The sequence below is a fragment of the Lissotriton helveticus genome, chromosome 2_2, assembly GCF_964261635.1.
Source record: "Lissotriton helveticus chromosome 2_2, aLisHel1.1, whole genome shotgun sequence".
NCBI lineage: Eukaryota > Metazoa > Chordata > Amphibia > Caudata > Salamandridae > Lissotriton > Lissotriton helveticus.
Window position 1 is genome coordinate 121,447,221 of NC_136060.1, and position 16,522 is coordinate 121,463,742.

Genomic DNA, 16,522 nt, shown 5'->3' on the forward strand with positions numbered 1-16,522 from the left:
TATATATATATATATATATATATATATATATATATATATATATATTCACTGAAAAAACCATAGGTTATACACCATATATAGTTAGGAATTAGCATTTAAAAACCTTATTTTACTCACACAAAACCATTGAAATTCCATATATAGTTAGTTGTACTAACTATATATCACGCACACGCAATCATGTCACATATTACATCATTCATGACATGGTCAGTGACATCACTGATGACATCACTGATGACATCTCAAATGACATCACTGATGACATCACTGATGACAACATCCAGTGACTGTATTTTTCTGTAAAGTTAAAATATGTCTTACATATTGAAGAATGAGTGGATGTATAAGTGTCTGGATGAAGGATTTAGTAGGTGCATGACTGACTGTATGAGTGAGTGGTTAAATGTGTCTCACTGAGTGCATGGGTTAGTGACTAAACTGTCTTAATTTGTGCATCATTATGTCTGTTGTTCTGTAAACTGCTGCATGTGTTGATCAGTAGCTATATGAGTAACTATATGGGTTATTGATTGGTTGCCCAAGCATTTGTATGGGAGACTGAGAGTGTGTGTGGGTGGCTGGGAGGTGTATGACTCTGTGCATAAATGTATGGGTTCAAAAGTGCATGTGGAAACAGCTGTATGGGTGGTTGACTGTGTGCATGACTGTATTGGTGAGTGAATAGATATCTCAGTGCTACATGTCAAAGTAAGTACATATGTAAAATACAGTACATGTGAGAGTTGACATATATAAATAACTGTGCATAAGAGCCAGTGAATGTGTGAGTGGCTGTATGGATCATTGTGCTCTTGTATCCAGGATTGTATAAGTGAGTAAATATGTTTTAGTATATGTTTGAATAAGTAAGGTGTGTATAACTGTATAGTTGTGAAAATGGAGCTGTGATTGATTCTTTGCATGACTGACTAGGTGTGTAAGTAACTCCATGGATGAGTGACAGTCTGTTTACACTGAGTGTATCTAAGATTATATTAGAGTCTGAAGAGGTTCATCGTATTATCACATGAATGATGTCATCAGTGATGTGATCAGTAATGTCAAATGAGATTTTATCAGTGATGTCATCAGTGATGTCATCAGTGATGTCATTTGAGATGTCATCAGTGATGTCATCAGTGATGTCACTGACCATGTCATGAATGATGTAATATGTGACATGATCAGCAGTGGATTGCGGGTGCGTGATATATAGTTAGTACAACTAACTATATATGGAATTTCAATGGTTTTGTGTGAGTAAAATAAGGTTTTTAAATGCTAATTCCTAACTATATATGGTGTATAACCTATGGTTTTTTCAGTGAATTTTCAAGGTTTTGTAAATGCAAATTCCTAACTATATATGGTCTATAACCTATGGTTTTTTCAGTGAATTTCATTGGTTTTTTAAAAGCTAATATCTATAGCTGTAAAATGTATTCTTCTTTAATATACAAAAATATATTTTATATGTTTATTAATAATTTTTTTAAAATATTTTTTTTGTTTCGCTCCCGGTCCGCGAACCGGGAAGCTTTCCGTTAGCTCAAATTGATGCCGCGACCCGGTCCGCGAACCGGTAAGAAATCAACATAGTGACGGTATCGCGTTGCCGCGTAATGCGTCTTATGACGTACTGCGTTAGCGCACCCGGAAGTGCCCCGGGGCGCGGACCGAGGCGCGAAACGCAGCTCCCCGGAAGCGATCCGCGGCGCGTCGCGAAAGCGCGACGTATCGCGTTGCCGCGAAATGCGTCTTGTGACGTATCGCGTTAGCGCACCCGGAAGTGTCCCGGGGCGCGGACCGAGGCGCGAAGCGGAGCGACCCGGAAGCTAACCGGGGAGCGTTCCGCAGCGCGTAACATGAGCGTGAGAGGTCATGTGACTTGTTAATAAAACTTTTCATTGGTTCATTTCACTTTTGGTTTCATAATGATGGAAGGCTAGGTCAGGTGACCTAAAAATAACACTTTTCATTGGTTGAGAAGTATTGTTTTTCCCAAATGATGAAAACCCCTCCTTCTTTCCTCACTCTGACTTTCATCATTGTGAGAGGAAGACCTATTTTGCTTGTTGGAAAATGGCTTCATTGGTTGCTTCAGCTGGTGCACCCCCACCACCACCTCCACCTCCTCATGGGAAGAGAGGACCACCTCCCCAGGTCATTACCAACACTGAGGAGGAAGATGAAGAAATGGATGAGGAGGGAGAAGAACCACAGTTCTTAGAAGAGTTGCCCCAGGTTTCCAGAAAGAAAGCCAGTTTCATCTGGCAGTTTTAGTCGATCCCTCCTGGCCAAAAAAAAGTCAATGCGAGGTATGTCACCTGCCTCATATGCAAAGAACAATTGTCCAGAGGGACGGACAAAAAATATAGCTATGGAAATCACACAATGCACAGGCACATGACAAGGAAGCATCCACTAAATTACAGCCGGGCGGAAATAAGGGATATGCAGGACAATCCAAGACCAACTCCTGTGGCCAGACCAACAATACCGATTTCTCTAACACCAGAAGAGGCACGGGAAACTGTGCCAAATATTCAAGAAAATTTTGGGCACATGATTCACTTATGTATGCACTGTCGTGCATTATTAGCTTGTGGCAACATGAGCATCAATGCACTCAACCTGGCGTATGAACACCATGATTGCCCTAACCGCCCCCAGTAATTTTTTTTTGCTCCTGTTGAGCCCTTTTCAACGCCTGTTTTTTGTTGTTTCCCCCCCCCAAAAAAAACCAAAAAAAATATAAAATCGTTCAAAAAATACAAAAAAAACAAAAAATAAAAAAAAATAAAAAAAATATATAAAACAACAAAAATATAAAAAAAAAAGTTCTTTTCAGAACTACCTTCCCTTTCAAAAAAAATTGCTAGAATGTTTAGCACTCTGGCAAGCTCTATTTCTTTTGGTTCGCTCCCGGGTTAGCTTCCCGGTACGCGGACCGGGAGCTAACCCCAAAAAATTTTTTTTAAAAAAAAGTGTAAGTATAAGGAAAGTAAACAGAGAGTGATGTTAAAAGAAAGACAGCTATAGGGAGTAAAGAAGAGATACTGTTTAATAGATCTATTTACCGAAGAAAAGACAGAAGAGGGTATAATTGTGAAAAACAAAATAGATAACGAAGTGAAAGAAAAAAAAAGAGAGTATAACATTAACAAAGAAGAGTTTCTTGGAGAATGTGAGTGAATGTTCAAAATAAGATTAAAACATGAGGAATAACAGAGAGAAAAAATAGAAAACAGAAAACAAAAAATAACAGAAAAAGATTAATTGAAACAACAAAGAAATGTAAGTAACATAGAGCCATATCATCAACATAGGCAATAAAAGTTTTGCAGCTTTTATTGGCAGAAATGTGTCGCTAAAGCTGCTTTTGTGGCAGAAAACTGCCGCTAAAACCACTTTTGCACCAGTTTTCTGCCAATAAAAAGAGCAATAATTTTATTGGCTGTGTTCATAATATTCCCCTTAGTGTGCTTCAACTACACAGAGAAAGCATTATGAACAAGTAGTGATAGAGTGATCAGTCAAAGACACTAAGAGTAATAGAGACGGAGGGAGTGAACAAGAGTGAGGAACTATGAGAAGAGAGGGACTGAGAAAAAGAGTGGAAGGAGTTGAGTAAGTAGGTAATAGAGAAAGGAATGAGGGAAGTAGCAAAGGCAGGAAACTGAGGGTTAAAGAAATGAAGCAGTGGAACTAATAGTAGTTAAATGTGATAGAAATGTAACGAAAAGAGTACAAAATATTTACCTTATAATTGTCGTTAAATTACTCACTTTTTGTTTTTATACTTTCAATCTGTGAAAGAGAGAACAAACATTTGAAAAATATTAAAACATGTATTTAAAAATTAGAAAAGACAAGGGAAAAGATTGAAGGACAAACAGTTTTTCAACAACTTTGACACTTACAGAAGCTTCTGCTTCTCCAGGCCCCCTACACAGTCCTAAAGATATACATTTTAAACTAACAGTATCTTGATGCAGATGAAGTGAGGCCTATCTTAAAACATGGTGCATCTTTTGCATTGCTGTTGTTTCAGAAAAGTGTCGCAAGACACTAAAATTTTAAATAATTGCTTCAGGATGCCAATAAGATGTCTACTATCCAGAGGTTTGTTTGAGGTGAGGCCTACTCAGGGTTGCAGATGAGATTTACACTTGTTGAAGAGTACAGAGGAGATAATACATGTGAAGGTCTACCAATGAAGTGAGTCATGTCCACTGCACTCTTCAACAAAGTCCAAACCTCCTATGTTTCCCTGGACAGACCTAAACTTGATCTGCACAATGTGATTCGTAATGATAGGAAACACAGGTGATGTAATTGAAATACATGCAATTTATTTTGCTCATTTCACAATCACATCACTTGTGTTTCCTTTGCTTAGGTGTCTCATTGTGCAGATGTAGTCTAGCATATGAAAGAATACGCAGAAGTGCAGCACTGCATGCAACAACTTTGACACTTACAGAAGCCTCACCTTCTCCATGCCTCCTACACAGTTCTACATATACATCATAAATGCAAACAGTACAGAATTAATTATACATGTTAAATGGTTTATTTTTGCTGTTCTCAGAATGTATCAAAATTCACTAAAAACAGTGACTTGAAGGTATTCATCATATAACAGCGGGGAAAAAAAAACACAATCAAAATGATTGTGTTTAAAAAACCCATACAACATAAGAAATCAAAATTCAGAACTCCTTAAAGTTAACTTACTTTCCATGACGTCCAAGGATGTCCTATGAACAGCTTACACTCTTTTGTGCTGTTATTACTTTCAGCCCGCCACTTTCTGAAAGAAAATCTCCATCGTTTTTAAAAACACGTTACATGCAATAAATGACTTCTTGCTCTCTACCACAAGTTTCCACAAGGCCAAATCTGGTCAGAGCCATTTATAACTCTTGGATTTCTTGTAAGCCAATCCCGTCATTTGGCATTTCCGCAACTTTCAGAATTAAAATGTTGAAGATCATTTTCACAATCCTGGAATAGTAATATCTTCCCCTTCTTGCTCAGTCATGTTCTACATTTCCTATGACACTGATACTGCTTACTATGAAGCAGACTTACACTACCTCTATGACTACTACAATTATTTAATTCTCTACATCACTTTTAATCACAAAGCAATGTAAAACAGTAGACAGCATTGCAGACTTACATTCCCTCTACTCCATGTTTTGATTGGCTGCTTCAATTAGCTAATAAAAAGAAACAGTTTTTCTGAACTCATTCAAAGTGCACGTATTTCTCCATGACGTCCAGTCCTATGGTTAGAAGTTATGTCTCTGAACTACACTTATCCTCAAGGCCAAATTGTGTAGGAGCCATTAGAACTTCTTGAAATTCCACAGAGCACATCCCGAGATTATTTCCCTAAAATTTTGGTTTTAAAAACACCAGGTAAGAGTTTTTAAGGTCATACGGCAATTTTTTTTTGAAAATGAAAACAGAATCATTGCAGAATGACCAGCCATTTCTAGACTTTAAATAAGCTGTGTAATGTCCTGATGTTATTGAAGGGCCGTCATGATATATAATTGCTGCAGTTACAAAAGTCCTTCCTGATATTGACAACTGCGAAGCTACAAAATTTTTAATTAAAGTTGTCAATTTTGTTCCATCAGGCCTACATCGTTGGAACATTAAAATGACATACTGGCCATATGTTCGTATAAATAATGTGGACATCATTTCAGATTTACATTGGCTACACTCCATGTTGTGATCAGCTGCTTTTACTAGCTTATTAAAGGAGACTGATTTACTGTCTGGCAAAGTTAAATATATAAATCTTTCTGAGTCTACACTAGTAGTACTTGATACCATACAGTTCTCGCAGTCATGCTGCCATTGATAAGAAAGCCCAAACAGCTGATCTACATCTACACCTTCAGCATGTAATACATCAAGCATATACATTAAAAACTCCTGACAATCTTGCTGAATATTTTGAGAGAATTGTGTTTGGCCTGAACATCTGTCTAACAGATTTCGAATTTCAGACACACTTTCTATGTTTCTTCTATCAGTGCTACATTTCTCTAACACAGAATTTAACAAACTGCAAAATCTTTGATCAGAATTGACCACAATCTCTTCTTTGACATTTTCTAGAGAAAACAAAACATTAACCACTACATTAGCATAGCAGTTGACACCAGAACTGTTTTCAAATTGAAAACCAACAACATCTTCAACAGAATCCTTTTTGTTCCTGCTTGTAATTTTAGGTTCATTGACTTTTCGTCTTTTTGCTACAACCTCCCCAGTATTGGTCACATTTCTTCGTTTCCGGCCTACCACACGTTTCTCAAACAAAGGATACTGAGGCAAATGTGGCGCATACTCTCTTCTTAACCTATTGTATTCCTTAACACAATCTAGATCAGCACAAATGTTTGTGACATCACACTCAATCAAGTACAATCCCGATAAAGTTCTAACTCGTGACAATGCCACATATGCCATACCCTCCTTGAACACAGAACTGCCAATATTCACCAATGCACTGTCTACACTTAAACCTTGCGATTTATGGATTGTCACCGCATATGCCAAGCAAACAGGAAACTGCTTACGGCGAACATATAAGTCTTTTACAAGCAAAAATCTAGCAGAACAACGAGCAATTAGCTGTACTTCCTCAATGCCATCAAATTTAATTTTTAAAAATTCAATTCCATCTCTATTTCTGTATTTCACAAAATCAACAACATTACCCATTGATCCATTTACCAGACCTCTTTCAACATGTAAATTCCTTCTTAAAATTATACGGCAGTTCAAGCACACATTCAGAGTCTTTTCAAAACCTGCAGTTTTAGATATACTCTTCTCTAATGAATCCAATTTTGTTTTCAGATTCTCAGACAAAATAATTGTTGATCCCATATGCTCTACTCTGTCAATAGCTTCCACTTTCACAATCTCTTGCTTTTCTAAATGCAACATTTTGTAGTTAAATTTGGCACATTCTGCAAGAGTTGGCATCAAACATATTCCAGATTTCTTCTCAGTAATTTTCTGAAAAATATTCTCAGGCACAACATCTTGTTCTGGATATAAATTTGACAGTAATCGTGCATGTAAAGCTTCTTTCCCATGCTCGGTCACTTTTCCAATTCTAACATCTTGTAGAATAGTCTTGTAAACTTCATCCTTCGCCTGACGCATATTTTCATGCAGTTCAGCATAATTGAAGTTTAACCATATATTGACGTTGCCAATGCTGCCTAGGCACTTCCTGGTATCTTCATGCGTGAGCATTTTGAACACAGGTTGCCCTTTCACTGGTGTCAGCTGCAGAAGATCTCCAAAAACAATGATGTGTTTGCCACCAAATAACACATCATACTCTGTTTTGAGAACTTCTTGCATTCTCAAATGCACAAAGGCAAGCATGACATTGGAAACCATGCTTACTTCGTCAATGATAAGAAGTTTCATTTTTCTTAAGATTCTTGAAACTTCAAAACAAGCATCTCCAGATAGCTTGTGATATTGTAATTTGTTGTCATGCTCCACTGGCAGCATCAGTAAACGATGTAAAGTAATCCCTTTAATATTATGTGCTGACAGTCCAGTTGGAGCAGTGACAACACAAGACAGCGATGACTCTGTCCTTTCCTGCAAATAGCATGAAATTGCTTTAATGAGGAAACTTTTTCCAGTTCCCGCTTCTCCACTCACGTACAGTCGGACAGGCTTCAACGACGTACATGAGCACTCTTTCTTATCATGACTTAATCCATGATCAATTTGCATGGTAACTTCGTCATATATTTTCCTCTGCTCAACGTTGAGTTGTCTTTCCAACTCTTCTAAGTTAACCGCATCCTCCTGAGCATGTGCCATGGCTCTTTCCACTTCATTCATAGCAGTGGCAGCTTCATTTTCGATAACAGGTCCTCCTAGTGGATCCTGACTCAATGAAGCAGAACTCTGACTGTCCTGAGAACTGTCTCTGGCAATCTCGGCTGCAATCGTTGCTTCCTGCTCAATTTCCGCATTCAACATTTCTACATATTTGGGAAAAGCAGGACATTCTATGGTCTCCTTGGCGGCATTGAAAGAGTCTTCGTAACAGAGAAAATCTCCAAGCAGTTCCTCTTCTGCACGCCAAGGCTTGAAAAGTTGCAAAAGTGCTAAATAGAAAAACTCCTTTTTTTCAGGAGATTCGCCACTCAATTTTCGATGGTTTACCAAGTGGCATTTTCTTTGCTTGACCAGACATCCCTCACTTCCTATTACAGCATACACTCCTTTCTCAGTATCTTCTTTGATGTTCCTCTTGAATATGTAATTTTGAAGAACCTCATACAGACAAACATTCTCAAGGTGAATGCTTCGATTTGGATAATATGTATCCAACATGTTGGTCTTCAAAATGTCGGTACTGTTTGGCTCCTTTTCCGCCAAATACTCAATTTCCCGGACAGGTTTGAGAACTCGATTACGCGTTGCAGCAAGACCAAGACTCGCCCAAACGATACTCCTGGACTTGGCATAGAGACTTGCTGAAGACAACCGGTCAGAACATTCGTACGCTCCGATTTCTCGATGCGACAACATCTTCAGACGGAAACTGTACAACTTCTTGCTGAGGCTCTTTTCATGGGAAATGTCCTCCCACATATCCTTCAATTCTGTCTTCTCTTTTTTGGTGATGTAAGACGTCACATACCGAGCCACAGCCATACAATTATCAGCCACAAACTGTATATCCATGTTAGCATTCCACATGGACAAAATCACCGGGTTGTAGTCATTGATGTACTTGGACTCTTCGTTCCTCTTCAAATTGTATGTGTTTTTAGGTGATTTCTTCATGACATTGTGTCGCAGCGAAGACATCAAACTGTTTACTCTTCCTTTAGAAATCACCGGTCGTGGAAAGCCGAAACGACATTTGGTGTAGAACTTGTCCTTGTTTCGGAATTTACGACGGCAGTACTTTCCACATCGATGGCTTTGGAAACGCAGAACTTTTTCTCTTAGGCTTTTCTTCTCCTTTGCGTTTGGAACAGCACACGTAGAATACTGTTGGATGAAACTCATCACTGAGTCTTCTGGATCCGTTCCAAATTTAGGTGCATCCTTGATCCACAGCAACATATGTATATGAGGAGCACCTCTTGCTTGGTACTCCTTTCTCCAGAAGAAATCCAACACCTCTCCAAGAGGTGGATTCTTCTTATTCATGATGAAAGACATCATAGCTTCAAATCTATGATTGAAGTACCTACATACATTGACTGGATCCAAAGAGCACAGTTCTCCGGGTGTCTTGAATTCGATGTTATCTACGTTAGCATTTGCCTCTCGTAGAAATTCAAGTAAGTCTTCCCAGCCATACTCGGCACAGCTCAGAGTGAGGAACCATGTGGGAGTACCTAAGTTCCTCAGCATACATTTTAAATCACCATGACGACGGTACCAGTACTCATTAGTACCACGCTGACACGCCATGAGATTAATCAGGTGAGAATCCAAAATACTGTCTTGGACATTGACTTTATCCATAAAGTCACTTGCGGAGATGTTTTGCATGTGTATACCACTTTTCAAGATGTGGTTCACTGCATATGACAGTCCAGACAGATCGCTTTCAAACAGGAGATGAAACAAATAAGGAATGCATTGTCGAAACCTAGCATCTCCTGCATACAATCGCAAAGTCCGGTATTCAGAAGCAGGAATTTGATGAGGTCGCTCATCATATCTTCCTCCCTGACCTGTTGGAAAAAGCTGTGGGAAACACCGAGCTTCCAAACTTTCCTCCCAAACACTAATGGGACTCCCTTTGGCTTGTTTCATTTGAAACAACTCAATAGCATTCCCCATGACTTCCTTGGAATGCAAAGGATGAACACTATAATGTTCATATATTTCTTCACTAGTAGAGGGTTCTACTTTCTCAATTTGACCAGCACACAAATCGCTATCCTCTTCCTCACTTACTTCCTCTTCTGCAACATATACATTCTTATAGTATTTATTATTTTTTTTCAAATACAATGTTGCCTTTTTAACTTTCCTAACATCTACTAAATCTTGCCATATTTTCTTATTCTTTGTCGGAACCCCATTAACTAAGATAACCAGAGGTTCCTCTTCCACTTTTTCTACTCCAATTGTGTTAATGTTTTTCTTCAAATCTAGAGGTAAATAAACAACTCTTCCCTTTAATCCTCTCTGTAAATCTGATGGAGGCAATTTCCCTGTCTTTGGCTCCATTCTTACAATAGCCTGAAAGGGATGGATACTTTGAATCAAAATAGATTCATAAGTATTTAAATCCTTCAATTCAGAAGGAATCTCAACCAATTCCAGATTATTATGAACTGCTCTAGCAGGCATCTGGTTTTGATTTAATTTGCAACAACAATAAGTACACACACGTTGATCCAATCCCAAATCAAAACAATTTTCTACCATCAAGTATGTTGCGAAATCCTTCCATTCACTATTATTTTCCCTTTCACTTTTTGCATATAAATCCACTAACTTAGTCTGATTCTTATAATAAGTGCGTCGACAACACACACAAGTGAAATTTGGCCTCTCACTTGATTTCACCTCAAACGTGGCAATTTCCCTCTGGAAATTATCTGTACTGGAAACCTGTACACTATCTTCCACATTACCCTCTTCTTCTTGGTCAATTTCAACATTCTCCTCTTTACTTCCAAAGTAACAAAACTCAATTTCTTCACAAATATTCTTCACATCTACTTCAGAACCATGCAAAAGAGCAGCGCATAATTGTTTAAGCATAATTGCTGGACTCTTAGCATAATACATCATTCTAACTAATTTCCTCACTTTATTATGATGCACTGCTAGCATCCTGAAATGATGAAAAACACTCTGGCATACTCTCCTGGAAAGACAAGCCAGTGAATGACCATGCAAACCTGTCACTTCTCTCACTCTGCAAGGATCTAATTCTTGCAACAACCTTATTTTCTGCTTCAAACTTTTCTTATTAAATGACCGTACAAAATCACAAAGCAAATTGATGGAATCCTGTCGCACACTACAAATACTACTACACTTCCAGGTGTAGACAGGACCCTTAGCACGTCTTCCTAAAACCTCATTACCTAACACCTCTTCTGTCTCTGTTGTCACAAGTTTTTCTTTTTCAACTGGACAACCATCTTTCACTTCATAAGCACGACCACTGGTGTCAACTGCATGCACCAAATCATTATCCTGGAAATAACTCTCCTCATTAAAAAATGCCTCACAGCTTGAACTATGCATCCATTCTCCAGAAAAAACTTCACAAAAATTACTACGATTAACTATTCTCTTCCATCTACTATTTCTTTTGAAATCATAAATTGCCTTGTTTAGCTTCCTAATTCTATTGATTATCAAAATAAATAACTTACGTTTAATTTCAAATGCCTGATCAATAACTTTCTCAACTTTTTTTTTTCTCTTATAAAAAACCAGTTTCTGTTGACCTTTCTTAATATTTTTTAACAAATTGCCAATTATCCTGTTGCGGAACATTCGTTTACGAATCTCCCTAAACTGTTGTTTCCTTCTACTATCATGCACAGAGTTATCTCTTGCTCTAGCAGTAACATTTTTGATTGGCCTTTCCTTTCCATTTGAATTCCTTCTCGTTTTATGGACTGAAACATTTTCTGTAGTAATATTTTTTTTACTACACATATTTCTTATGAAATATTTTGTGCTCTTACCCGGTGCTTTCTTCGTGACTTGACAAATCTTTTTGTTAGAGGACTGCTGCTTATTTTCTTTCACCTGCTGTCTTTGACGTTTTGCAGCCTTTCTCTGTCTTTCTATTGTTGGCATGGTGAAATCTTGAAATGATCTGCAGTTGAATCTGTGGTAAAATATAATAAAAAATGTTATTAACCATTATTACCAAACAGTAAATCAATAACAGTGATCAAAAACTTAACACACTACTTGACATTTTAATTAGAAGATTTTTTAGTCGTTGGCAAATTTACAATACAGAAATAGCAGAAAAGAAATGACATTTATATTTATGTTACCTGTGCTATTTTATATGTGAATCTGATCTAATTTTATGAGCATATTTTAATATTTTATTGAAGACACTACACATAACCTGTTTTTGAAGGTGTCTTTATTTTTAAATTAAACGGTTTACATTTTTACTTTTTATTAATTATAAATTTTAAAAATAAATGTTTATATTTCCATAGGCTCAAGCAGGTCAGCTTCCCACCCTATGTCATATAATTCGGACAAATCTGCATCCTCATCACGCTCTTCTTCATCCTCAGGATTTAAATCATCCAAAGGATCAACATCCACTGATGTTTCAATTACAAGTTCAATGATGAGGTCAAAATCAACTGATTGCAGATTGTCGCTCATGTTGATGTTGTCTTTATCTTTAAAGAAAGATAACAACAATGAGATGTTGCAGAGTAAGAGACAAATCTCAGAGATTATAATAGTAAAATTGTTTAACAAGAGTAATATTTTGCAGCTATTATTTAGCCATGTCCAGCAATGCTGAGCAGGTGAAGACTATGTCTAAATTTTCAGTGAACAGGACTCATCTCTTCTTAACCTTGGATAAGCCTCACCGACTCTGTGTGTCCTGCACATACTTAAATGTAAAGGGGCAGATTTATGTTAAATGGCACATCCCCAGGCATGCACCAGTTAACGTGCACCACTACTCTGCCACCCATGTTGTGCCGTATTTACAATTAGATAGGAGAAAGCTTCGTCAAAACCCTGCGCCTGCTTTAAGCAGGCATAGGTCTTGACGCAACATTGTGGAGATGGGGCACCCCTGAGCCTTGCTTGAGCTGCATCGCACTTGCGATACAACTCCAGCAATCACTACCTTTACAGCACAGATACGTCACGCATCTGTGCCATTTTTGCCCCATGATGCCCCGCATTGTAAATGCAGCACACCATGGGTGGCGGAACAGCGGCGCAGGATGACTGACACATCCCTGGTGATGCACCAGTCATCATAAATCTATCCCTAAGCTTCTTATCTTGTTGGAGATGAACCGCCATATGTATCATCAAAGTTTTTTCCATTTCCTAAATAGCGAACTTTAAGGAATAAATAGCGATTCATTACCATTCCTAGTTTGCGATGACCTATTTGCTAATTACAAATTACCCATTCATTTCCATGCAGCAGGAGGCCCATAGGAATGAAGCTGCAATTTGCGATTAGCAATTTGCTCATCGCAAATTAGGAATTTTTTCAAGGGTGCAGGGGTGTCTCAAGAACACCCTGCTGCACCCCCTGAAAAAGTAATTTGGGGGCATATGGCGCACATACATGCCCTAAGGGCATGTATGGGCGTCATATGGGACCTTTTGTTTTTTGGAAAAAAAGCTTTTTGAAAAGAATTCACAAATTACCACCAACTAGAAGTTAGTGGTAGTTTCCAAATCCTTAATGTCATTTTTTTACATATTTTTTGTTTGATACATTGCATTTAAGTAATCACAAAATTTGCAAATCCTTCAGTGCAATTGCAAAATAAGGAATAGCAAATTTTGCTACTCCTTATTTTGCATCAAACTTGTTTGATACATACCATTTGTCTAATTAACATTCGCAAAGGCCGAAATTCGTAGAATTTTGATCTTTGCGAATGCTAATTAGCTTGATACATATGGCCCCAAGTGAGGCCTGTCTTGCGACATGGTGCATCTTTTGCATCACTGCTGCATCGGTTTCATGTGGTAAGTTTTTTTTACACCATGACATATCTGCCTAAATGCATCAATTTGTAATTTTGTCGCCTCATAGCAAATCTTTTGCACCGCTGCTGCATCATAAAAGTGACGCACAGTGGCACAAAAGAAGCATACACCTATCATAAATCTGTCCCTAGCATTTTAAATGATTAATCCAGGATGACGATAAGGTGTGGCCTATCCAGAGGTTTGTTTAAGGTGAGGCCTACTCAGGATTGCAGATTAAAGTTACGCTTGATGAAGAATACAGAGGAGATAATACATGTAAAGGCCTACCAATGAAGTAAGTAATGTGCACTTTATTGCGCCAGTCATCATAAATGTATCCCTAAGCTTCTTATCTTGTTACAGATGAACCACCATATGTACCATCAAACTATTTTGCATTTCCTAAATAGCAAATTTTAAGGAATAAATAGCAATTCTTTACCATTCCTAATTTGCAATGAGCAAATTGCTAATTGCAAATTAGCACCGCCGCTGCATCATAAAAGTGACGCACAGTGGCACAAAAGAGGCATACACCTATCATAAATCTGTCCCTAGCATTTTAAATGATTAATCCAGGATGACAATAAGGTGTGGCCTATCCAAAGGTTTGTTTAAGGTGAGGCCTACTCAGGATTGCAGATTAAAGTTACGCTTGATGAAGAATACAGAGGAGATAATACACGTAAAGGCCTACCAATGAAGTAAGTAATGTCCACTTTATTGCGCCAGTCATCATAAATGTATCCCTAAGCTTCTTATCTTGTTACAGATGAACCACCATATGTACCATCAAACTATTTTGCATTTCCTAAATAGCAAATTTTAAGGAATAAATAGCAATTCTTTACCATTCCTAATTTGCAATGAGCAAATTGCTAATTGCAAATTACCCATTCATTTCCATGGGCTAGGAGGCTCATAGGAATGAAGGTTGCAATTTGCGATTAGCAATTAGCTCATCACAAAATAGGAATTTTTTCAAGCGTGCAGGGGTATCTCAAGAACACCCTGCTGCACCCCTGAAAAAGAAATTTGGGGGCATATGGCACACATACATGCCCTAAGGGCATGTATGGGCGTCATATGGGACCTTTTGTTTTTTGGAAAAAAATGCTTTTTGAAAAGAATTCGCAAATTACCACAAACTAGAAGTTGGTGGTAGTTTCCAAATCCTTAATATCATTTTTTACATATTTTTTGTTTGATACATTGCATTTAAGGAATCGCAAAATTTGCAAATCCTTCAGTGCAATCGCAAAATAAGGAATAGCAAATTTTGAATTAAGGACATTTTAAGTCATTTCCACATGTGCAGTGTTTTCAAATTATGATTTGAAAATCGTTTTTGGGGGAAAAGTAATGGTTTGCAAATTTATGACAAGGACATAATGGTGTATGCTTCTCTATAAGGCATTTCAGTGTCTCTGATGTCATTTTTCCCATATTACATTATAAGACCTTTCCCCATGGAGCACATTCCTTGTAAATATGCTCCCACCTGTGCATGGCGAATTTAGATTTTGACTGTTTGAGTCACATAGCCATGTTAAAAGTGACCCAAAAAAATTGCAAACGCTTTCAAAAAACACATTCATGTGTCTTAAGGACATTTTAAGTCATTTCCCCATGGACAGTGTTTTCTAAGTGGCGCAAAAGAGGCATACACCTATCATAAATCTGTCCCTAGCATTTTAAATGATTAATTCAGGACGACAATAAGATGTGGCCTATCCAGAGGTTTGTTTAAGGTGAGGCCTACTCAGGATTGCAGATTAAAGTTACGCTTGATGAAGAATACAGAGGACATAATACATGTAAAGCTCTACCAATGAAGTAAGTGATGTCCACTTCATTGCGCCAGTCATCATAAATGTATCCCTAAGCTTCATATCTTGTTAGACATCAACCGCCATATGTATCATATAACTATTTTGCATTTCCAAAATAGCGAATTTTAAGGAATAAATAGCGATTCTTTACCATTCCAAATTTGCGATAATCAAATTGCTAATTGCAAATTACCCATTCATTTCCATGGGCTAGGAGGCTCATATAAATGAAGGTGCAATTTGCGATTAACAATTTGCTCATCGCAAATTAGGAATTTTTCCAAAGGTGCAGGGGTGTCTCAATAACACCCTGCTGCACCCTTGAAAAAGAAATTTGGGGGCATATGGCGCACATAAATTTTAACAACATTCCTTTACCTCAAAAACGATTTTCAAATCATAATTTCAAAACACTGCACATGGGAAAATTACTTAAAATGTCCTTAAGACACATAAAAGCGTTTTTTGATTGCCTTTGCAGCATGTTTGTATCACTTTTAACATGGCTATGTAACACAAACATTCAAAATCTAAATTTGCCATGCACAGGTGGGAGCATATTTACAAGCAATTTGCGCCACAGAGAAAGGTCTTACATTAAAATGGGAAAAATAACATCAGGGACAGTCAATTGCCTTATAAAGAAGCATACACCATTATGTCCTTGTCATAAATTTAAAAACAATTCCTTTTCCCCAAAAACGATTTTCAAATCATAATTTCAAAACACTGCACATGGGAAAATGACTTAAAATGTCCTTAAGACACATGAAAGCATTTTTTGATTGCCTTTCCAGCATGGTTGGGTCACTTTTAACATGGCTATGTAACACAAACATTTAAAATCTAAATTTACCATGCACAGGTGGGAGCATATTTACAAGCAATTTGCGCCACAGAGAAAGGTCTTACATTAAAAT